Source organism: Diceros bicornis (genome assembly GCF_020826845.1).
Source record: "Diceros bicornis minor isolate mBicDic1 chromosome 27 unlocalized genomic scaffold, mDicBic1.mat.cur SUPER_27_unloc_2, whole genome shotgun sequence".
Classification (NCBI taxonomy): Eukaryota; Metazoa; Chordata; class Mammalia; order Perissodactyla; family Rhinocerotidae; genus Diceros; species Diceros bicornis.
The window spans coordinates 245,092-269,602 of NW_026690890.1; the positions used below are offsets into that span (position 1 = coordinate 245,092).

The following is a 24,511-nucleotide window of genomic DNA, read 5'->3' on the forward strand; positions in this document are numbered from 1 at the left end:
CTAAAATGCTGACCCGTTCTGTGGAAATTACAATTGATACAATTCTTATGGAAATGATAAAGGAAAAACTTAGCTAAGAAAATCTTGAAGACAAAGAATAGAGTGGGAGGACTTACTGTACCTGACATCAAGTATTACAGCATCACAGTAGAGGAGGTTCATCAAGAGGATAAACAAGTAAATCAACGGAACCAAATGGTAAGTTCAGATACAAGCTGCTCATATAGGGACTCGCGTATAGACGTCTGATTTACAAGGAAACACTGAGGAGGAATGGGAAAATGAAAGACTTTTCAATAAACCATGTTGGGTAAATTGGCTGTCTTCATGGAGAAGACAATGACTCGCCAACCCTAACTCACACCATCCACAGAAAACGTTATCAGGCAGATTGTAGTTCTAAAAGTGAAAAGTGAGGGAATTTAAAGGGACATAAAGAGGAAGGAGCAATGCCCCTGTAGAAGGAAAAAGCATGTATTGATACCTGCAGGGATGAGTGGGCACGGAACAGTTTCAGAACCACATGAAGATTTGGGAATCTTAAAAATCAGAGCAGAGGTAGTAGAGGTAGGCAAGACCAAGGTTATACAGTCTTTTTAGTCTTCCTAAGAGTTTGTTGGATTTTTTAATGGAGGATAAACATGATCCCACTTACATGTAAAAGTGTCACTTGTGATGCAGGACAAGGGCAGGGAACCAGAGTAAAAAGATCTTGTGGTAACATAGGAGAGAAGTGACTAAAATCTTAACAGAAGTGGTGGAAGTGAAATCAAGATGAAATGTTTTGGAGATCATTTTAGATGGTAGAAATGGTCTCATTTTGAAACTCCCGAGGAATGAGGTCTATGACTTGGTCATCTCTGTTTCCCTAGAATGTAGCATATTATCTGGCTCATGGAGGTTTTCCAATAACTGCTTGCTCATTGAATGAGTAAACCTAGGCCATAGCTTACAGGGGTATAGCTCAGAGAGACAGGGAGGACATTTGGTTTTCTGCTGAGAAAAAAGTGCTTTCATGAATATGCAAGATAAATACTGAGAAGGATAATAGCTTTGCTTACTTAATCATAAATAAGATGGGCAGTATTAACTGGGAATGGTTCTCTGTAGAGCATTCTGTTATTTGATGCCTGGAGCAACAAAGGAAGATAATTGGCTAAACTTACACAATGCCTTCTTTGGGGGCATGCAAATGAGAGAGAATGACTGAACCTGGACTCAGGACACTTTGCATCTCTCCCCAGACATGGATCAGTGTGTGAAGTGTCCAGATCATCAGTATGTCAACAGAGGGTGAGATTGCTGCCTCAAAAAAGCTGTGACCTTTCTGGCTTATGAGGACCCCTTGGGCATGGCCCTGGCCTGCACAGCTCTGTGCTTCTCTGTCCTCACAGCTGTGGTCCTGGGGGTCTTTGTGAAGCACCAAGACACTCCCATAGTCAAGGCCAATAATCGGACTCTCAGCTACATCCTGCTCATCTCCCTCACCCTCTGATTCCTCTGCTCCTTACTCTTCATTGGTCGTCCCAAGACAGCCACCTGCATTCTTCAACAAATCACATTTGGAGTTGTATTTACTGTGGCTGTTTCCAGTGTCTTGGCCAAAACTATGACTGTGGCTGTGGCCTTCAAGGTCACTGCACCAGGGAGAAGGATGAGGCAGTGGTTGGTGTCAGAGGAACCTAACTTCATCATTCCCATCTGCTCCTTTATCCAGCTGAGTCTCTGTGGAATCTGGCTGGGAACCTCTCCTCCCTTCATTGACACAGATGCACACTCTGAACACCGCCACATCTTCATCGTGTGCAACAAGGGCTCGGTCACTGGTTTCTACTGTGTCCTGGGATACCTGGGTTCCTTGGCCCTGGGCAGCTTCACTGTGGCTTTCCTGGCCCGGAACCTGCCTGACACCTTTAATGAAGCCAAGTTCCTGACGTTCAGCATGCTGGTGTTCTGCAGTGTCTGGGTCACCTTCCTCCCCGTCTACCACAGCACCAAGGGCAAGGTCATGGTGGCTGTAGATGTCTGCTCCATCTTGGCCTCCAGTGTGGGGCTATTAGGCTGCATCTTTGCTCCCAAGTGCTACGTTGTTTTCCTAAGGCCAGAGAGAAACACATCAAATGTATTAACGAATAAAACACATTCAGCGAGAAAATAATCGAAATGTAAGTTATTTTCATAGGTCACAAGAACTTGCCTACACTTGAAAAATAAACTACCACATTTTTGCAGATCCACTTTAAGTACCAACTAAACTTACCTTATATCTCCACTTAATTTTTTGCTTTACATTTCTTTTGGCTTTGTACAATTTTCCTCGGGCATTCAAATGAACAAATACAAAAACATTCATACTAATTCTCCTCTAAAATTATGTGTGAAAGATTGCGAAAATGGCCACACATTAGTCTTCTCCCACTGTCTCTTTGGTCGTAGCATCCCACGTGGACTCTGGGTAGACTTGGCCTTGTAACTTGCTTTGGCCAATGGGACATTAGCAAATGACATAAGCAAAGGCATGAAAAACACTTGCTCATTGTTGGTACTTGTCCTTCTCTGTCTGCCCTTGGGAAGCCTGAGGCCATCAATATGTGAATGAGTCTAGATAGACTGCACATCTCCATTACTCCAGGTGACTTCAAGTCAACAATCAGATATGTGAGTAAGGCCGTCCTAGACCAGCCAATCCCAGCTGAGCCACCAATAGGTCCAGATCAAAATAACTGCCCAGTTAGCCCACAGAATCTTGAGAAAAAATAAACTATTTTTATTTGAAGCCACCAAATTTTAGGTTGGTTTGTTATACAGCAGAAGCTAACTGATACATAATTCTACCATTTATATATGTCCTCTCATTATTTGTGTAATTATCACAGATTTCTATTTCTTTATCCAATATCATAGACTGGAATATTTTTCTCTAGATTAAGTCTCTGAAAGAAAATCAGAGACCATATCATGTTCCATCTTACTCTTTCTCCTTCCTCTTTTCAACCAAACATCTTTAAGCATATATATTAAGAATAGCTTCACTAATTTTAAGATTATGGATATTCTTCTATATTGTCATCCACCACTGTTATACGCAGGGGATTTTTACTTTTAATTTTAGCCCTTATAATCCATTTGGAATGATTTACTTGTGAATAATGTTAGTTGATGGTCCAATGTTTTATTTTACAAATAGATATCTTTTAGTCTATAAAACAAACACTACATCATTTTAAAAGTTGATTTGAAGCATATGGAATCTGAATAATGTTTGGAAAATTGATATCTTTGAAACACTGTTTTCAATCACAAGTATAGTATATCTCTCCATTTAATCAGAGCTTTTACACACTTTGTATCTCTTTATAATCTTCTTCATATAACTAATGTGTAGTTCCAATTATTTTAACTACTCTTCTTAAATCATTCATTGCTCTTATGAATGGAATAATTATTTACATGTTTAAACTAATTCTTGCTCATGTAACAGTATTTTTGATGGTTCATATAGGAATCTAGCTTCCTTATACATTACTGCACTTATTTACCAGTTCTAAACTTTATAAGTTATGTCCCACTAAAATAATAGATTTTCTCTTCTTCTCTAATATTATTTACCTCTTATTCTGTTGATTCTCATTTTTTCATGACTGTGCTCTCCAGTGCCACACTGAATCACAAGTGTTTGCCAGGAGCATTTTCCTCTTCTTAAGTGTAGTGTAAACATCAGATAAATTCCTTGTCAGGGCAGAGCAGACATCTAAGGGAGAAAAAGTAAAAACATGAAGGGGAATCATTTCTGCCTGGAAATCAACAGACTTGCTTCTCTTGGCTGTTTGGAGCTGGAGATCTTATGACAATGTGGCCAGCTGAGAATCAGAGGATCTTTCTCTAGTCCCAGGAATTAGTCTTGGTCAAATCTCTCAACCTCTTTAGACCTCAGTTTCTTCACCAGTAACATGAAGAGTTGGACGAGTCTTTTTGAGTTCTGAAATCCAGTGACAACAAGATACCCTTCACCCAGATGCACTTGACAAAGACCAGAGAGAATTTTCACTTGTCTTCTTCTGCATCAACATTATTATCCATATCACCCCTTAAAGACATATCAAATGTCTACTTTCGCATGACACTGATAAAACAGGTTCCATACCAAATCGCTGTTCATTGGGATAACAAATCTATAGTTAATTGTTTAGAGGTAAGTATAGAGATGGGCCCTGCTGGAAACAGCAATCAATGGGCCAAAAAGTCTTGCTTTATTTTACAGCAAGGCTGTAGAAACACTCCCTAATACACCAGAATGCTTAAGTACTTAGAAAGTATGAAATAAATGGGAGCCTTGTATCCATGGTTACAAGCTAATAAGGATATGATTTTTAAAATTTTGTTAATGATGCCATTTGCCTGCTATGAGGCTGTTCTCTGGTGAGTAAACAGCAGATGTATTCAAGACCACTTTCACTCCTTTAATAAATATTTACTCAGCGCCTACCACTTGCTGCACGATAGCAGTGATCTACCCTAAGAGCATTTATATTCTAGTAGGGTGACACAGACCATAAACAAAAAGAGAATCTTGAGGTGATCAATAAAGTTACATATACGTCAAACTTTTTTCATTCTGGACTATTATTCACCCTTTCCCTTCTTTGACTGTTTACCAGAAGTCTAATCATGGACTTGAAAACCCAGAAAGCGTGGGTCCCAACTTTCTTCTCGCAACACCCCTGTTTCAAAGACATAGTGTTTATCATCTGAGAGTATATCTCTTTAAGAATAAGTTCTTATGAATCAGCATTATTTCATCACTTTCTTGAGAGGACCGATGATATTATGAAGGGAAAAAAATATCATATGGGATTTATACTTGAAATGATGTTTCCACTCTAATTGTGTTATTTAATGTGGTGTGATTTGGGGAAAGTCAGTTACTCCTTCAGAGACAGTGGTAATAATACCCTGAAAAGCATTCTATAGAGATTAAATGAAACAAAGTATGAGAAACTGCTTTGTAAATTGCAAAGCAATCTATTTCAGCTTATTTTTTCTAATAATATTTTCATTTATCCAATCCTTTTTGACTCTAACAAACCTGCCTAGACTTTTGTCATTTATTCAACAATAATAATGGGTCAAAATGGTTGAATATTAGAAATTTCATATGGTTCAACTTAATTAATAGGCCATCACAATATTTAATTTGGTTATAATTACAGTTAAATTTTTCATGATGCCTTATCATGTGCCAGGCACTTTCTAGGCATCTGACATGTATTCACTCATTTAATCCTCACAACAATGCCATGGAGACAATACTATTAACCTCTATTGTATGGATGAGGAATATTAGAGGTTATATAATTGACCAAAGTCACACAGCTGGTACACAGGCAGTCCACCTCCAAAATCTCTTTTCGGGATCCATTAGAGGTTGTGGCACTTACATTGTAAAAGGATCACCTTGGTTCCTGGTTGGCGAATGGATCAGAGGGTACTAAGGAAGAAAGCACATGGCTACTGAAATGATCCAAGCAAGCAATTCTGAATACAGGATTTCCTTCCTTTTTAAGGCTGAATAATATTCCATTGTATAGATGCCCCAGATTTTCTTCATCCTTTCACCCACAGGTGCACAATTAGGTAGTTTCCATCTCTTGGTTATTGTGAATAATATTGCAGTGCATTTTGTCAAATGATTTCCTGGCACTTAGTGAGTTTGAAAAAATTCTTCTTATACACATTAGTTACTGTAATGAACTACCTTTCTAAATGTCTAAAGTTTAAATATTTTTCATTCTACAGAAATACCTTGCCTAATCATGATTTGTGTTGTTATCAGTTCATGAATGATCTAAGATTTTTGTACAAAAATTTGTTATAATGGCTTTTTTGCATGTATTCAGGAACCTTGCATAATATGGGTATTGCCTGATTCTTGATTTTTAGTAGAGTTTTCTAGTAAGCCTTTGGGATAGGAACCATCTTTGTAGATGTGAGGCAGACAGCAGAAAAATAATAAAGTGATTGCTATATTTAATTATACCAAAAGAAAACTTTCGTTTTGCTAAATTGTTTTTACACAGTCTTTGCTTATTTGTAAGAGTGACACATATCATTTTATTAATGAAAAGAAAATTCAATAAACAATTTTAACATAAAACAATATCTATTGAGAACTTATATGAAAATTTTAGCAATATGCTGTCGCCAATTTCCTCATCTGCAAAATGGAGATAGATAATACCATCTTCCTTATGGGTTGCTGTGAGAATACTCAAGAGTAATGTATGTAAAATGCTTATCAACATGTGGATTGGAAAGTGATGCCCCATTCATTTTTCCACAGGGATGATGACAGCTTTTTTAATGCTTGAAGTCTGTAGTTTTCAAAATACGTTCTACTCTTGTAAAGTGAATCCTTTTTACAAATTCTTTGTAGAGTTTGATGATCCCTTTGGAATACAAATTCAGGCTCCCGTGTGTGTGCGTCTGTGTGTATGTATACGCACATCTCTCAAATAATACTCCAAGCCTTATAATGAAAAGCTACCTTCCCCACTCTTGACTCTGGTTCCAAAAACAATTTCTTTAATTTTCTGGTTGAAAATCTATATTTCTAAATTAGCTACCCATACAGCTTTTTCATTTTTCAGCTTTTGACTATTTATAGTTTATTTCTTCTCTGAAAAAATCAGCACGAAGAGCTCTTACATATGTTAAAAACATAATTCCCCTTGCCCAATATAACTATTTAATGAATTAGGATAAATCAAAATTCAATGTCTACTGTTTTATGATATAAGTGTTTACTATTTTATAGCATATGAATCTTATCCAGAGATGTGCGACGTCAGATAGTATGAATACATTTTCTTTCTCACTTTTTCCTTTGACCTTTTAAATGGTAAAATTCTCTTGTTTCTTTGTTGTCTTCCTATGGATTCATCACTGGTTCATCTCCTTCCACCAGAAATTTAAATCTCTTCTCATTAACTTCTGATGCATGAGACAATTCGTGGGCTTCAGGTTTTGCTTGGGGACATCCCTTTTGGGCTTGAACATATACACAGTCCCACATATACACAGTATGTCTGGAAGGATAGAGGAGGAAAGGATGTTTATCTCTGTGCAAAAGTCCCGGGAGACAGTGGTAGAGTGAGAATATTTTATTGACTTTGCACCACTCTTTGAAGGTTTCCTATACGTGCATCTACAATGTAGGCCTCCCTCCCCCCAGATTTTTAAAATTAAAATAGCATTATATCCTTATCTACTGGCTTGGAACAGCAAGTTGTAGAGAAATGTGAATATATGATCCAATTTTTTAACGAAATTAAGAACAGGAAACACACAAAAAATTTAGAATTCTGAATATGGGCACATCATTCTATGAGGCTGTGTAAAGGTGGGGAAAGGAATGAAGAACAGCTGTTCAACATCCAGCTACCTGTACAGTCTAGGGGTCCACGGAAAGCCTCGCCTCCAGCCACGACCCTGGAGCTGATTTCCTCCCCCTGTGAAGTCTGCCTGAATTATTCCAGCCACACCCCCGCCTCTTCCCGCCCCTGGAACTGGTCTCTGCCCACAACGTTTGGGCCTGCCTCCGCCCACAGCCTGGTCCCGGCTCATTGCCCTGCCTGCACCCTTGTTCCCGCCCATAAAACTGCCTCCCCGGCCTGCTGTCACTCACAGCCTTGTCCCGCCCACAGCCCGCCCCTAGAACTGGTTCCTGCACACAGCCCCGCCCCTAGATTTTGTCCCTGTCCCTGGTGGTGACCCAGCCCGCTTTCCAGCTTCTCACTCACTCTAGAAACTAGACACCTCCTGTGAGGCTGGGGTGCACGGCCTCGCCCCGCCCGCCACCTCAACCCGCAGCCCCCAAACGTTCGTCCTCCCCGAACGCCCACCCGAGACCGGAACCGGAAGCGCGGGCGGCGGCATGGATGGAGCGGGCGTTCTGTGCGGTGTGTTCCGTCTTCTCGGCGCGGACCGCATTCCCGTGGATGTTCGCCCTCAGGGGCGGGGCTCGGTGAGCGGCGGGCGGTCCCGGCTCCAGTCGCGGTCCAGGGAGGGGCCTGGGCCGCGGGCAGCCCTGTCAGGGCCCGGCGTCCCTCCGTCCCCCCGGAGCCCCGTTTCCCCGGGCTGTTCGCTCAGGGCCCCCGAGGCTGCTCTTCCTCCTGGCTCCGGGCGCCACCGTCCCCTCCTCAGAGTCCCCGTCACCGTCCTCCGTGTGATTTTGTCCCCAGGGGGCTTTAGCCGCTTCTGGAGGCAATGTTTGGGTTGTTACTAATGGGGGCGCTCCTGGCATCTAGAGGGAGAGGCAGGAATGCTGCTCAGCGTCCTCCAGGGCCCAGGACGGCTTAACAGAGAATTATCCGGACCCAAATGTCAGTTGTGCCGAGGTTGGGAAACCTGCTCCAGGGCCTGAAAATCTCCCGAGCCCTGAATGAAGTGTGGAAATTGTTGACAAGTCAGCGAGTCCCTTACAGGGTCCCTAAATGACAAGCTTGTTTAAAGGGTCCAGAGTCACCAAAAAGTCTCTGTCCAGCCAAGTGAGTTGAGTGACTCAAGTGCACACAGCACGAAGCTGCTTTCTCCCATCTCGGGGAGCAGCAGACGGCTGGATAGGAATCGGGAAAATCCAGCCACAGCCAACACTTACAGTTAAATCAGTAAATACAAAAAAAGAAAAGTGAATGGGGTTGGCCTTTCCATCCAACACCCTATAAAAGGCCTCAAAAGCTTGTTTGCACTTTTTTTCCCCCCTCAGACACGAAAAGCATCCGTGGACCTCAAGTTTGAGGTGAAACCAGGCTCAGGGGCCACCTGTCCTCGCTGATCCATGGATTTCTGTGTGACCAGGTGAGTACCCTGTGGACCTGGTACCAACAGGTTCCGGCAGCCTCCGCTGTGCAGAAGACCTGCTAGTGAGCTTTCCTGGGCTCGGGTTGTCACCACCTGGAGTCACTGAGAGTGAAGGTATCTTGAGAAAAATTATTGATGTTTGATGGATGGAAAGATGGTAAACTGTGTGTGGTTCTGTGTGGTAAATATTTCAGTAAGTACAGTTATATGCAAATAAAAACATATGAAACAAACCTAAATAACTGCAAATGTGTATTATAGTAGAAAATATAGATTTACTTGCATTGCATAATACTCAAAAGTCAGGATTTATATATAATATAACTACAGAAATGTTTTGCGTGTGTATGTAGTATTAGAAGACATCCCATGAAATATTAGCAGCGATACTCAGCAACATTCCTTAGACCCATTCAATTTGATTTCTAAAGTCCTATAAATCCTCCACATAAATTTGAAATAAAGGAGCATTCAGGGAAAAAAATGATTGGAACTTCTTTGTATTAATAACAAATTTAAAATTGAATTTGCCAGTAACCAGATTCATTTTGAGCATTTTTTTCTTTATGACATTCCAAATCATTTGGAGGAATACTAAGCAACACTGTAGATTGAAGGGAAGGGCGCTAGTCTCCAAAAAGACTGTCCTCTCCACCTTGCCTTGTAAAGGGAATTAACTTTGTTTCTTGAAACTTTTCTGAAATAACGGTCTGGTGATTCATGTTGCAGAGAATCTTGTTAAGTAATTTTGTATTTAGTTGTTGACCTCTTCTAATTGTGTGTGTATGTGTGTGTGCCTTTTTCATTCTAGCTTTCCTGTGATGTTCTTGAGGGGAATGTGTGCTTCTCATGCAATAGATAGTCTCTGAGTGTATAATTAATTGTGACCAACCATCCTCGTTTATTCAGGACAGTGGGGTTTTCCAAGACACAGGACGTTTAGTGTTCAAACCAGGACAGTCCTAGACAAACCGGGATGGTTCCTCATCTCATGAGCCAGGCCCTGGGCCACATGCATGGGGACCTGGAGAACCAGAGAGACCTTGTCCCACCTCCATGGAATTTATATTGTATTTGGGAATTTGGATTTTGAAAAGTTAATGATGAGAGTGATGTGGGAGTTTGGCACAAGGGGAATCAACCTGAGGGGGCAGAGAAGCCCTCTTGAGAAGGGCTGATATTTAGCTTGAGAGCTGGAGTTGGGACTGGATTTAGCTGGTCGGAGGGTTAGACTGGAGTGAGGGTGTGGGAGTGTGTTCAAGAAAACGTTTCAGGCAGAGGGACCCGCATGAGGACACCCCTGAAGCAGAGAGCCTGGTGTGTCCATGAACTGAGAAGAAGGATGGCTGAGCCGAGTCAACACAGGGGTAGGGGTGTGAGCCACACCGGCGAGGGGGGACAGGCAGGACCAGATCAAGGGTGACTGGGACTCTGTTCTAAGACCAGTGGGAACCCTCTGGAGAGATGCGAGTAGAAGGATGATGTGATTATCGTTTGGTCTAAGCATGTGGGTTAAAATGGACTTCATGGTTAAGAATGAAGACTTAATAGGCAAGATGGGAGGTGCTGGCAATAAGATTAAGAATAAGATGATTGTTCCCTAGGCCTGGGTGATGGCTGTGGAGTAGGAAAGAAGTAGAAAGAAAAGACCTTGGAGTGTAGAACCGAGAGAACATAACGGTACTTTCTTGCCTGCATGTGTCAGATGGCACAGGGCACTGACTGTTCTCACTGTTGTCCGTGCAGACCTGCAGGCGCCCCCTCACCCAGGTCTGTGTGTTCACCCCTCTTTGCCACTCACAGGCCCCTCCTCCACATCCTAAAAGAAGTCAGGCCTTACTTGTGAGGGGGTTGTCTCACAAGGGAGACACCTAGGAGAGCCCCTCCAGGCATCAGAGCAGCCCCTTCAGCATCTCCATTACCCTCCTCCCTTCCCCTCTCTCGCTTTCCACACCCAGAACGACCCTGCTCAGTATTCCACATCCCCATGATCTTCCTCCCCCAGGCTTGAGAAGGGTGGGGCAGCCACTGGGGTGGACATCATGTGCACCGTCCACTCTGACCCCAGCATGTCCCGGGCTGGACAGAGAGTGACTCTACTGGGAGCTGAGCCATGAGACTCAGCGCGTCACCCACCTGGGCTCCTTCACCCTGGACTGGGACAGCCTCTACGTCAGTGGTGAGGGGCTGTGCTACAGCCACACTGTCTCTCCCAGTCAGAGTTCTGTGTTCCCTCCGTTGCTCTAAAGTGAGCTATGATCCATCTCTCTATCCTCCTGGTCTGGGTTCAGTCTTCTCATCACTGTGTGATCACTGGGTCCAGCCACCTTCCATCTCATTGCCTTCCCCTTGAACACCCCTCCACTCGTCCCCGCTGCTTTCCCCTCTGCTTTTCCCACAAAGGTCCCTACATCCTTCCTCTCCCTTAATTCTTTATGTTCACTCCAACTCTTGCTCAGCTCCTCTCGCCTTCTCTCCACAGGTTACACCTATGGAGCCGTGGCCCCGACTACCAACAGTGAGTATTCCTGGCCCTGATCTCCTGGGTCCCGTCTGCATTTGGAGTTTGGGAGCACTTGTTCTCCTTCACCTGCTGTCCTTGGTGAGGGAAGGACCTGGAAGGGCCCTAATTCATCCCTTCTCTCCCTCCCGGGTTCTGGTGGAGAGTCCCAGCCCAGTGTGAGAAAGCCTTAGACACAGACATGTTCTCCACCACATTCTGACCCCACGTGGTTTTCACTTTAATTCTGCTAAAGCGCCGCCCTTGGTCCTCCTTTTCCAGGTATCCCATCCATCTGCCCATTTTTCTGCCTATCTGTCTCTCCTCCGAGTTCAGTCACTCTTGTTCACCTATCTCTCTCTCGGGCTCCTCTCATCCACAGGCTTGCTCATCCCTCTACTCACACAGTCACCCCTCCCCTCACTCTCATTTATGCTTCACCTGTGAATGGTGGTCCTGGCACAGCCACTGCTGGAGCCCGTGTGAGCCTCGGGGCTCCTCCCACTCTGTCCCTCCCTGATGACAGCCCTCTCCACAGCTCCCGAGCTGGCCACCACGTCCCTGCATACTTGATCATCACCTGTGCCACCAGAAGCCACCACAGGTATCTGGGGGCCCCTTTTCCTTACCAAGAGAAGCTCTCTGGCCCCACTCCCCATGAGCCAGTTGTGATCCAGGAGCTGGGAATCCAGGGTGTGAAATTCTGGTTTTAGGGCAATCATGCTGATCACAAAGATTATACCAACGATTTAGTCTAAGGCCAGCCCTCAGAGAGCCCCTAGTCTTGTGAAATTAACACACCATTATAATACAATGTGGAATATTTCGGGGAGAGGCACCTGGCATAATTTGGAGGGGAGGAGCTTGCTAGAGAAAGTTTCACCAGAATGAAGTCTTTAAGAATGAGTAGGAGGGACCCTGGCAAATAGAGGACGAAGGGTTTTCCTGGCACAGAGGATTCCATGAGCAAAGGCTCCGGCCCGAAACAACATGCCGTATGGGGAGAATTAAAACGAATTTGGGTTGCATGAAACATAATGTTTAACCCGCAGTAGATGGATAAAATGAGACTGAAAGGTGAGCAGGAGCCAGATTGAGTAGAGCCTTGAGTGCCAGGTCAAGAAGGTTGAACTAAACACTGAAGGCCATAGGGAGCCATGGGTGGTACTAGAGCAGTGGTGGCCCTAGTGAGGTATTCATTTCAGAAAGATTCTTCTAGTAGTCCATGTAGAACATCCTTTAGACAGAGCATCCAGTGAGCCTGCTGGGGTGTTGGTCCGGGTGAAGGAAGTTAAGACCTGAGCTAGGACAGGAATGGAGAGAGAGAGTGTATGTGAGGACAAGTGTGCAAGGTGAATGGGTGTTACTGGGAGGGAGGAGGATCTGAGCAGATATGCTGGTTCTGACTTGGGTGACCACACGGGTGGGTGATGGTGCCACTGGGACAGAAGACGACAGATTACAATGAGTGCAGGACTCTGGTCTAGTCTCAGGCCAGCTTTTAGAGATGGCCATCACTCTCCCTCTCGTCTTGCGGCTTTGGGGCACAACCTGAAGACCCTCACAGTCAACGTCACCATCTCCACCCTCCGGTATTCATCAGACATGAGCAACAATTAGGCCACGTTCAACTTCACTGAGAGGGTCCTGCAGAGCCTGGTGAGACCCTGGTCCCAGCAGCTCCTGGTGGGTTAAATCCCACCCAGCCCCTCCTCCAACCCCTGTCCCTCCTGCTCCTCCTCCTCCTACTTCCTCCCCAGCTGGATCATTGTTCAAGAAGAGCAGCCTGGGTCCCTTCTACTCAAGTTGCTGACTGGTCTCCCTCAAGTGAGACCCTCCCCTGAGCATTTGCCCCTAATGACCACTTTTGTGACCACCCCTCTCTGTCTCCACACTGTCCTCCCATTTCCTCCTTCCTGTTCTGGCCCCCAACCCCAGAGGTTTCAGGACCTCTCTCTAGAGTCCCCACATCCCTCTCTCCCCAGGCCTGAGAAGGATGGGGCAGCCACCTGTGTGGACGCTGTCTGCACCCACCACCCTGACCCCGTGGGCCACCATGCCTCTGTGCTGGGAGCTGAGTGTCTCCACCTGTCTGCTCTTCCTCTCGGTGGCTCCAGGCTCTGCAGCCCAGAGTTTATCCATCAAGAGAGAGCACCAGCTACATTTCCGCATCATCAGCTGGAACCTCAGCAACTCGGAGCTCACATCCTCGGAGTACACCGCCCTGCTGAGAGACACCCAGGACCAGGTGGGGTCTCCCTCTCCCGTCTCTCCTTGCCCTGAGGGCACCGTCATTCCTCCATCTGACTTACATCTGTTATGTGATTGTTTCAACCCTTCACTTTCCCTGCATGTCTGGGTTCTCTCAGTGTCCAGAGGTGATGTCCTAGCTGCCTTCCCCATTTCTCACAGGGGTAAACTGAAGCTCAGAAAGGGGAGTATTGTGCCTAAGGTCACACAGTGAGCTAGGGGCAGAGCCAGGATTTGAAGTCAGGTCTCCCTTGCCCCAAGGTCTGTGATCTTTCACTGGCTCCAGTGGCCCCCTGTGTCCCCAGGAGACCTTCATCTCACCCACTCTCCCTCGTGTTTGTTCTAGGTCACCAAGCTCTACAGAGGCAGCCAGCTTTGAGACATATTCCACTCCTGCCTGGTCACCTACTTGATGTAGGTTGACTAGATTGGAAGCATTGGCTGAGATGGTGGCTGATGACTCTGAGCTCCCGTGACATATCATTGATCTGGAAGTCACTTAAATCGTGTCCATTCTGCCCCACATCCTTGTCAGCTAATCCTAACATCTCCTTCCATAGGTTTTTGGGGGATGAGAAAAGCATTAACATTTGGTGCCACCAACCTCCAGCACCCTGCTCCTCCTCCTCTTCTGGAGACTTTCAACAAATATCAGCAGTCTAACTGTGCTCTCCAATAGTGGAGCCGCTAACCACATGGGGCAATTTAAATTTTTTATACACCTATTGCGATACGGTTCACATATTGTGTGTGGGGAGGAGTGTATTTTTTAGGTTTTTCTATATACAATATCTTCTCATCTGCAAAACAAATAGTTTTACCTCTTCCCTTCCAATCTGGGTTTCTTTTATTGCTTTTTCTTGCCTAATTGCCCTCATTAGAACCTCTAGTACCTGTGATTAACATACGAGATAAGGGAAGACATCATTGTCTTGTCCCTGGTCTTAGGGGGAAATTTTCAGTCTTTCACCATTGAATATGGTGTTAGCCGTGGGTTTTTCATCGATGCTGTTTGTAGGTTGGGAAAGTTTTTTTCTATTCCTAATTTGTTGAGTGTTTACTTTTTTTGACATGAAGGGCGTTGTATTTTGTGAAATTCTTTTCTGTATATGTGGTTGAGATTTCGTGGTATTGGCCCTTATTCTATTAATATGGTGTATTACATAATCAAGTTTTCAGATATTAAGCCAACCCTTCAACTAGAGGTGAGAGATTAAGATGTTCTCAAGTCTTTCTTGGGCGTGCCACAGCCCTGAGCCCTTGTGGCCTTCTAGATGCCCGCAAATACACTGGAGCTTTTCAAAGGCCCCTGTGGACATCTCATTCTCCCAATTTTTCTTCTAAGATTTTGGCTCACCTCTTGCCTGCCTCAGCTGGTATCACTCCCTCAGGCAACTACAATAGAAAACAATTAGCCCTGATTGTTTTTAGCAAGTGCCCTGGGGATGGACTTTCCTCCCTGGGCAAGCTCTGAGTCAAGTAACGACAAGCCCTGAACATGGGGCTTTTTCAGGGAGATGCCAGGCAGGTCAGCTAGTGACAGTTCGGTGGGGATGGGTCTTTTCAGAGCTCCAAACCCATTATGGCTGCTGGGCTGCTGGATGTCTCAGCCACTATAGTTCTGAGAATGACGGTTTTCAAAGTTATGGAGGATATTGTGAGAGCAGGATGGGACAGTGCAAGTTATAGTGCCACAAGTTGGCTCCCTTTATCAAGATTCCACCATGTTTCTGCACTAAACCCTCCTCAGATTCTTACAAGCCATTGATTAATTTCTAGACTTCTGAAAAGTTGATTTTGACCATTTTTACCAATGTTCTCATTGTTTTTATGCATTTCCAGAAGTCCTTACTCCAAAGTTTCAAAAATGTTCTCCCTGTAGTTATTTATTTATAAATTAATTACTTTAAATGAAATTATGTGAGAAACTCAGTTCCTCACTCACATACACTAGCCACATTTTAAGTGCTTGATAACAACATGGGGCTAATAATGAGTGTATATGGTAGTGCAGACAAATGTTTACATTATTGCAGAAAGTTCTCTTGGACAGGACCCTGACGCAGGGAATCTAGAATCAGGGTAGAATTCTAGACACCCTTATTCATCCCTTGTGCCCTTCGAGGTCTGACACCCACAGTAACCACACTGGGGCAGACTCCCTGTGTACCTTGCCACCTTGACACAGAGACTGGACAGAGTTGCCATCTATGAGGAATTCCTGCGCCTGACCCAGAATGGACCCAACTGCAGAACTTGACCCTGGACAGGAAGAGTATCCTTGGGGATGATAAGGCTCCCTGGTCATTGGGAAAGAAAGTGAGGCCTTTCCGGGGACTCTGGATGCCTGGGGCTTAGAGAGCATTGAACTTTCTCAGGCTGGCAGGAGGTGGCGTAGTCCCCTAGTCTTTACCCACCATTGAGAGAGAAAAGGAAACCAGTGTAATATAGGAGGCACTCACCTTCTCCTAGACAGCTCTGTGACCTAAAGCTAGTCACCTCCCCTCTCTGGACTTTTGTTTCCTTATCTCTGCACTGACAGCAACTGGATCAGATGGTCAGTGAGGGCCTCCAGCTGTGTGTGAAGCAGACTCACAGGTTTGGGGGTGGATGTAGTTTCTGATCCACAGGCTATAGTTTGCCAAGTCCCACTCTAGATGATCACCAATGCGCTAGAACTTTCTGCAGTGGTGGAATGTTCTATATCTGTGCTCTCCAGTGCACAGCCGCATGTGGCTGTTGAGTACTCGAAGGATGGTATTGTGACTGGTCTTTATTGTTACTGATTTTTAATGTTACTGAGGTACTAGAATTTTTATTTTATTTAACTAAAATTAATTTTAATTCAAAAAGAGACTTGTTGCTGCTCCATATCAGACAGCACACCTCTAAGATGTTGTCTAGGTAGAGGTACAAGTAGGGGGACCTTCACCCCTCCCCCCTGCCCACTGGGTGCTGTGTGTCCTACCCTCCTGGAGTTTATGTTGTAGCTGGGAATAACAAGAATAGAGAATTGAAGCTTATCAATTATTTGATGTGAACAAACTCATACTTGCAGGTGGAAATCAGAGAAGACTTCCTGCAGGAAATTACATTGTAGGTTAATCCTAGAAAATGAATATTAAGCAAATAGATAAAGGAGAAGGGGATGATGTGTTTCTAGGCACGGAAGAACACTTTTGAGTTGGATTTTACAAATTTAGAGAGATCCCATAGGCTTGCCAACTGTGATGACCCATTCTGCCCCCGGCTGTCATAAGAAAGTCCAGCCCAAATTCAGTCTTCTGTGCCCAGAGGTAGGAATTTGTTTTAGTTTATTACATTTTTGTTCTGTGATAATGGTCTGGTATTTGTAGCAAAGTATGCTCACTTTTTAGAGATGGAAACTAAAATGGGGTGAAACATCATGATGTCTACTTGACTTTAATATTTCATTGAAAACATGGGATGAATCAAGGGTGGCAAATGTTAATAATTTATACATTGATGCAATATTGTTTTAATTAGATGGAATATACATTGTTAAATCTAGATGATGGATGTTTATGAGACTGTTCCCTTTATTTTTCTGTGTCTAAAAAGTTTTATTAAAAAGAGTGAAACACACTCACATGCACTCTCCATTTCATTCACTTCCAGAATATTCTCCCAACAGAGATGATGCCTTGACTGAGAAGCCTGGTAAACCTGCAGGAAGCCCCAGCCCATGGTAGGGGGCGAGTATCTTCATGCTGTGCCTCATCGAAGAGAACCATGCGCACAGGGTCTTGGATGATGAGGAAAGTTGGCCAAACCTTGTCAAGGAGGGTTGAGGCACAGTGGGGTCACCAGGAGCCCTGGGGTGATGACAGGATGTGGCTTACCCCACCACATGTCTCCCCAGACCTCCTCTTCTGGGCCCTCATCCTCATCTGCTTGGCGGGACTCCTGGTGCTCATCACAGGCCTGATCTGCTCTGTCTTGGTAAGACATGACGTGTTGCTTGTCTTCTTACTATTGGGTTGTAAGAGCTCTTTATATATTATAAATACCCGTCCTTTTCTAGGGATATGTTTTGCAGATGTTTTCTCCCAGTCTGTGCCTGGCTTGCCTTCTCCTTCACCACATGAGTCATTGGAGAAATGTAAGTGACAGTCATCATGAGATTCCACCACACTTAAGAGTGGCTAAAATTAAAAAGACTGACTATAGCAAGTGTTGTTGAAGATGTCAAGTCACTGAAACTCTCATCGAGTGCTGGTGAAAAATAGCTTGGATGCGTCTTTAAAAATTACATACGTCTACCCAGCCATTCCTCTCCTAGGAATCCATCCAAGGGAAATAAACACATATGTCTATACACAGACTTGTACACACATGTTGATAACAACCTATTTATAGTAGATAAAAATGGAAAACAACCCAAATGTCCATCTACTGGTGAACGGATACACAAAGTGTGGTATATCCCCACAGTGGGATACTATGCAACCATAAAGAGGAATGAATTATTTTTTTTCTATTTTAATTATTCTATTGAAATTATAAAGGGTTTTAACATTGTGTAATTTCGGGTGTTCATTATTATTTGTGAATTTCTGTATAGACTGCATCGTGCTTGCCAGCGGTAGTCTAACTTTTATCCATCACCATGCATATGTGCCCCTTTAACTCTTTCACTCAACACCCAGCCCCCTTCCCCTCTGGTAACCACTAATCTGTTCTCTTTATCCCTGGATATGTTTATCTTCTACATATGAGTGAAATAATGCTATTTGTCTTTGTCTGGCTTATTTCGTTTATCATTATACCCTCAAGGTCCATCCAGGTTGTTGCAAACAGGACGATCTTGTCTTTTTTTTTCTGGCTGAGTAGTATTCCATTGTATATAATACATACCACATCTTCTTTATCTGTTCGTCTGTAGCAGGGCACTTGGATTGCTTCCATGTCTTGGCTATTGTGAATAATGCCACAGTGAACACAGGGGTGCATAAATCTCTTTGAATTGTTGATTTCAGTTTCTTTGGATAAATATCCAGTAGTGGGATAGCTGGAAGGTATGATATTTCTATTTTTAATTTTTTGAGAAATCTCCATACTGTTTTCCCTGGTGGCTGCACCAGTTTGCATTCCCACCAGCAGTGTGTGAGGGTGCCCTTTTCTCCTTATCCTCTCCAACATTTGTTATTTTTTGTCTTGGAAGTTATAGCCATTCTGACAGGTGTAAGGTGATCTCTCATTGTAGTTTTGATTTGAATATTCCTAATAGTTAGTGATGTTATACATCTTTTCATGTGTCTGTTGGCCTTCTGTATATCTTCTTTTGAAAAATGCCTGTTCATATCCTCTGCCCATTTTTAGACTGGATTATCTGTTTTTTTGTTGTTGGGTTGTATGAGTTGTTTATATATTTTGGAGATTAACCCCTTGTCAGATATATGATTTGCAAATATTTTCTCCCAGTTGGTGGGTTGTCTTTTCGTTTTTTGTGTGTGTGTGTGTGTGAGGAAGATCAGCCCTGAGCTAACATCTGTGCTAATCTTTCTCTTTTTTTCTGAGGAAGACCGGCTCTAAGCTAACATCTATTGCCAATCCTCCTCCTTTTTTTTCCCCCCAAAGTCCCAGTTTATAGTTGTATGTCGTAGTTGCACATCCTTCTAGTTGCTGTATGTGGGACACGGCCTCAGCATGGCTGGACAAGCGGTACGTCTGTGCGCGTCCGGGATCCGAACCTGGGCCGCCAGTAGATGTTCGCGTGCACTTAACCACTAAGCCACGGGGCCGGCCCTGTCTTTTAGTTTATTTCATCATTTCCTTTGCCTTGCAGAAGCCTTTTAGTCTCATGTAGTCCCATTTGTATATTTTTTCTTTTCTTTCCCTTGCCTGAGTAGACATCGTATTGGAAAAGATGCTGCTAAGACCGATGTCAAAGACTGTACTGCATATATTTTCTTCTAGGAGTTTTATGGTTTCAAGTGTTAGAGTCAAGTCTTTTATCCATTTTGAGTTAATTTTTGTGTATGGTGGAAGATAATTATCTACTTTCATTCTTTTGCATGTGGCTGTCCAGTTTTCCCAACAGCATTTATTGAAGAGACGTTCCTTTCTCCATTGTATGATCTTGGCTCCTTTGTCAGAGATTAACTGACCACAGATGTGTGGTTTTCTTTCTGGGCTTTCAGTTCTGTTCCATTGATCTATGAGTCTGCTTTTGTGCCAGCACCATGCCATTTTGATTAGTATAGCTGTGTAATATATTTTCAAGTTAGGATTGTGATGCCTCCTGCTTTGTTCTTTCTTCTCAGGATTGCTTTGCCTGTTCAAGGTCTTTTGTTATTCCATATACATTTTAGGATTCTGTGTTCTATTTCTATGAAGAATGTCATTGGGATTCTGATTGGGATTGCATTGAATCTGTAGATTACTTTAGGTAATATGGACATTTTAACTGTGTTTATTTTTCCAATCCATGTGCATGGAATATCTTCCCATTACTTCAGGTCATCACTGATTTCTTTCAATAATGTCTTATAGTTTTCATTGTATAGGTCTTTAACCTCTTTGGTTAAATTTATCCCTAGACACTTTTTTCTTTTTGTTGCAATTGTAAATGGGATTGTATTCTTGAGTTCTCTTTCTGTTAGTTGTTAGTTCATTATTAGAGTATAGAAATGCAACTGATTTTTGTAAGTTGATTTTGTACGCTGCAACTTTGCTGTAGTTGTTGATTATTTCTAATAGTTTTCTGATGGATTGTTTAGGGTTTTCTATATTTACAATCATGTCATCTGCAAACAGCAAGAATTTCATTTCTTCCTTTCCAATTTGGATTCCTTTTATTTCTTTTTCCAGCCTAATTGCTCTGGCCAAAACCTCCAGTACTGTTGAATGGGAGTGGCGAGAGTGGGCACATTTGTCTTCTTCCTGTTCTCAGAGGAATGGCTTTAAGTTTTTCACCATTAAGTATGATGTTGACTGTGGGTTTGTGATATAGGGCCTTTATTGTGTTGAGGTACGTTCCTTCTATACCCATTTTATTGAGAGTTTTTATCATAAATGGATGTTGGATCTTGTCAAATCCTTTCTCTGCATCTGTGGAGAGGATCATGTGATTTTGATTCCTCATTTTGTTAATGTGGTGTATCACATTGATTCATTTGTGGATGTTGAAACATCCCTGCATCCCTGGTATAAATTCCACTTGATCATGGTATATGATCCTTTTAATATATTGCTGTGTTCAATTTGCTGATATTTAGTTGAGGATTTTTGCATCTGTGTTCATCAGCGATATTGGCCTGTAATATTCCTTCTTTGTGCTATCCTTGCCTGCTTTTGCTGTCATGGTGATGTTGGCCTCATAGAATGAATTAGGAAGTGTTCCATCTTCTTCAACTGTTTGGAATAGTTTGAGAAACATGGGTATTATATTTTGTTTGAATATTTGGTAGAATTCTCCAGAGAAGACATCTGGTCCTGGACTTTTGTTATTTGGGAGGTTTTTGATAACTATTTCGTTCTCTTTACATGTGATTTGTCTGTTCATTTTCTCTATTTCTTCTTGATTCAGTTTTGGGAGGTTGTGTGAATCTAAGAATTTATCTATTTCTTTTAGGTTATCCAATTTGGTGGCATATAAGTTGTTCAGTGTATTCTCTTATTGTCCTTTGGATTTCTATGGTATCTGTTGTAATTTCTCCTCTTTCATTTCTAATTTTATGTCTTTGAGCCTTCTCTCTTTTTTTCTTAGTGAGTCTGGCTAAGGGTCTGTCAATTTTGTTTCAGTCTTCTCAAAGAACCATCTCTTTGTTTCATTGATCCTTTCTACTGTTTTTTTAGTCTCTATTTCATTTATTTCTGCTCTAATTTTTATTATTTCCCTCATTCTGCTGACTTTGGGCTTCATTTGTTCTTCATTTTCTGGTTCTATTAGGTGTAGTTTAAGGTTACTTATTTGATATTTTTCTTGTTTGTTGAGGTATGCTTGTATTGCTATGAATTTCCTTCTTAGAACTGCTTTTGCTGCATCCCATAAGAGTTGTTTTGTTGTCTTTTCATTTTCATTTGTCTTCAGGTATTTTTTTATTTCTCCTTTGATTTGTTCGTTGATCCAATGGTTCTTCAGTCGTGTGTTCTTTAGTCTCCACATATTTGTGACTCCCCCATCTTTTTTCTTGTAGTTGATTTCAAGTGTCATAGCATTGTGGTCAGAAAAGAAGCTTGATATGATTTCAATCTTAAATTTATTCAGGCTTGCCTTGTTTAACAACATATGGTCTATCTTTGAGAATGTTCCATGTGCACTTAAGAAGAATGTGTATTCTGCTGTTTTGGGAGGGTATGCTCTATGTATATCGATTAAGTTCATCTGATCATATGTTTCATTTAATTCCACTATTGACTTGTTGCCTTCCTCTGCATGATCTATCCCTGGATGTAAGTGGGGTGTTCAGGTCTCCTGCTATTATTGTGTTGCTGTTAATTTCTCCCTTTGGGTCTATTAAGGGTTGCTTTATATTCTTTTGTGCTGCTGTGTTAGGTGCATATATTTTTATAAGTGTTATGTCCTCTTGGTGGAAAGTCCCCTTTATCATTATATACTGCCCCTCTTTGTCTCTCATAGTCTTTTTTATCTAGAAGTCTGCTTTGTCTGATATAAGTATGGCAACACCTACTTTCTTTTATTTGCCATTTGATTGGAGTATTTTCTCCCATCTCTTCATTCTGAGCCTGTTTGTTTTTAGAGCTGAGATGTGTTTCCTGGAGGCAGCGTATTGTTGGGTCTTGTTTTCTAATCCACCCCACCACTCTGTGTCTGTTGATTGGAGAATTCAATCGATTTAGATTTAGAGTGATTATTGATACTTGAGGGCTTAATCCCACCTAATCTATATTTTCATTGTTTCTCTTCCTTTATGTTTCTGACTACCATTTCACTTTGGGGGTTTTCATGGAGGTTTTCTCTTTTTTTATGATCTATGGCTCTGCTCTGATTTTTTGTTTGCTGGTTACTGTGAGGTTTGTATGAAGATCTCATAGATGAGATAGTCCATCTTCTGATAGCCACTTATCTCCATTAGCCTAAGCAGGTTCCATCCCTTTCCTCTTCTCCTTCTGAGTTATTGTTGTCACAAGTTATTCATTTTTGTTTTGTGCGTTTGTGACTAAGTTGAAGTGTTTACAGTTACTTTTGATGCTTTCCTTCCCTTCTTCTTTTAAGTTATAATTAATTATTTGCTACCCTGTCATGAAACAGAGCTGTAGCTTTCTGATTTTGTCTGTCTATTTATCTCTTTGCTCAAAGCTTTGTAGACATTTGCCTTCTTTTTATTTCGGGTATGAGGACGTTCTTGATCATTGCTTGTATGGGAGATCTAGTGGCATTGAACTCCCTCAGCCTTTGTTTATCTGGAAAAACTTTTATTTCTCCATTGTATCATAAGGATCGTTTCACTGGATAGAGTATTCTTGGCTGAAAGTTTTTGTCTTTCAGTATTTTTAATATATCATTCCATTCTTTCCTTGCCTGTAAAGTTTCTGCCAAGAAATATGCTGAAAGCCTGATAGGTGTTCCTTTGTAGGTTATTTTCTTCTGTCTTGCTTCCCTTAATATTTTTTCTTTGTCATTGGCTTTTGCCAATTTTACTATTATATGCCTTGGAGAAGGTCTTTTAGCGTTGATGTTATTAGTTATTCTGTTGGCTTCATGTATTTGTAAGTCTAGTTCTTCCTCAGGTTTGGGAAGTTCTCAGTTATTATTTCTTTGAACAAGCTCTCTCCTCCTTTCTGCCTCTCTTATCCCTTTGGAATACGTATAATTCTTATGTTGCTTTTATAGTTGAGTCGTATATTTCTACAAGAATTCCTTCCTTTTTTAAAAATCAGAGTTCTCTCTCCTCATCCGCTGGAAGAATTTCTATATTTCTATCCTCTAAATCACTAATTCTTTCATCCATGATATCAGCTCTATTTTTTAAGGAGTCTAGATTCTTTTTTATCTTTTTAATTATGTTCTTCATATCCAGATTTTCAGCTTTTTTTTAATAGCTTCAGTCTCTTTGATGAAGTATTCCTTTTCCTCATTAATTTTATTCCTGAGTTCATCAAACTATCTGAACATTCTTGTAACTTTGTGAGTTTCTTTATGACAGTTATTTTGAACTGTGTCATTTAGATTGTAAATTTCTATGACTTCAAGTTTCGTTTCTGGAGATTTGTCATTTCCTTCTGCCCTGAATTGTTACTGTAGTTTCTTATGGTGTTTGATGAACTAATCTTTTGCCTGTGTATTTGTGGTAGTGTCAGGTCGTAGATTCCACCTGCTACTGTTGTGGGGGAAGCATGAGCTGTGTTTCTGATCCCACCCCATATGCTGGAAGTTGTGTGGGTACAGTGGGTGTTTCCACTCGCTGGGAAAGCATTCCCACTGGGCTCAGAGCTGCCACCACATGGAGGCACGTACACAGTTGTGAGACCGCAGCATTACTATGGGTATTTGTGCCACCTGGGAAAGCATTTGCATGTGCGTGTATATCTGCTGCTGCCTTTCCTTATGCTCATGCCAGCCTCTGTGCTTGGTGGCTGGGGCTTCTTCATGGGTTCTGAGCATTGGCCAATCATTGGGACTGCAGTGGCACAGTGTGCTTTCCAACCATCCAGGAAAGCATTCATGTGCGGGTCCAGGGCTCCCGCCAACCCCTCCCAGAGTTGCACCAAGGCACATTCCTACTTTTGGGGATGCAGCATTACTATTGGCTCTCACACCAACCTGGGAAGTGCTCGGGTGTGTGCACAGTGCTGCCAGGGAAGGGTTGGGGATAGGAATGAATTCATAGTACATGCAATAACAAGCATAAATGTCAAAATAATTATGCTGAGTGAAAGAAGCCAGTAAAAAATGAGTACATAGTATATGATCCC

General features: G+C 42.5%; 1 long non-coding RNA gene across 1 annotated transcript; it reads left to right on the top strand.

Annotated features, from left to right (window-relative positions):
* Positions 1-7,913: 7,913 nt before the first annotated feature.
* LOC131401966 (uncharacterized) lies at positions 7,914-11,772 on the top strand. The gene is made up of 4 exons (XR_009218154.1): positions 7,914-8,023; positions 8,765-8,856; positions 11,342-11,461; positions 11,742-11,772. It is a non-coding gene; the product is annotated as an uncharacterized LOC131401966 (long non-coding RNA).
* Positions 11,773-24,511: the final 12,739 nt, after the last annotated feature.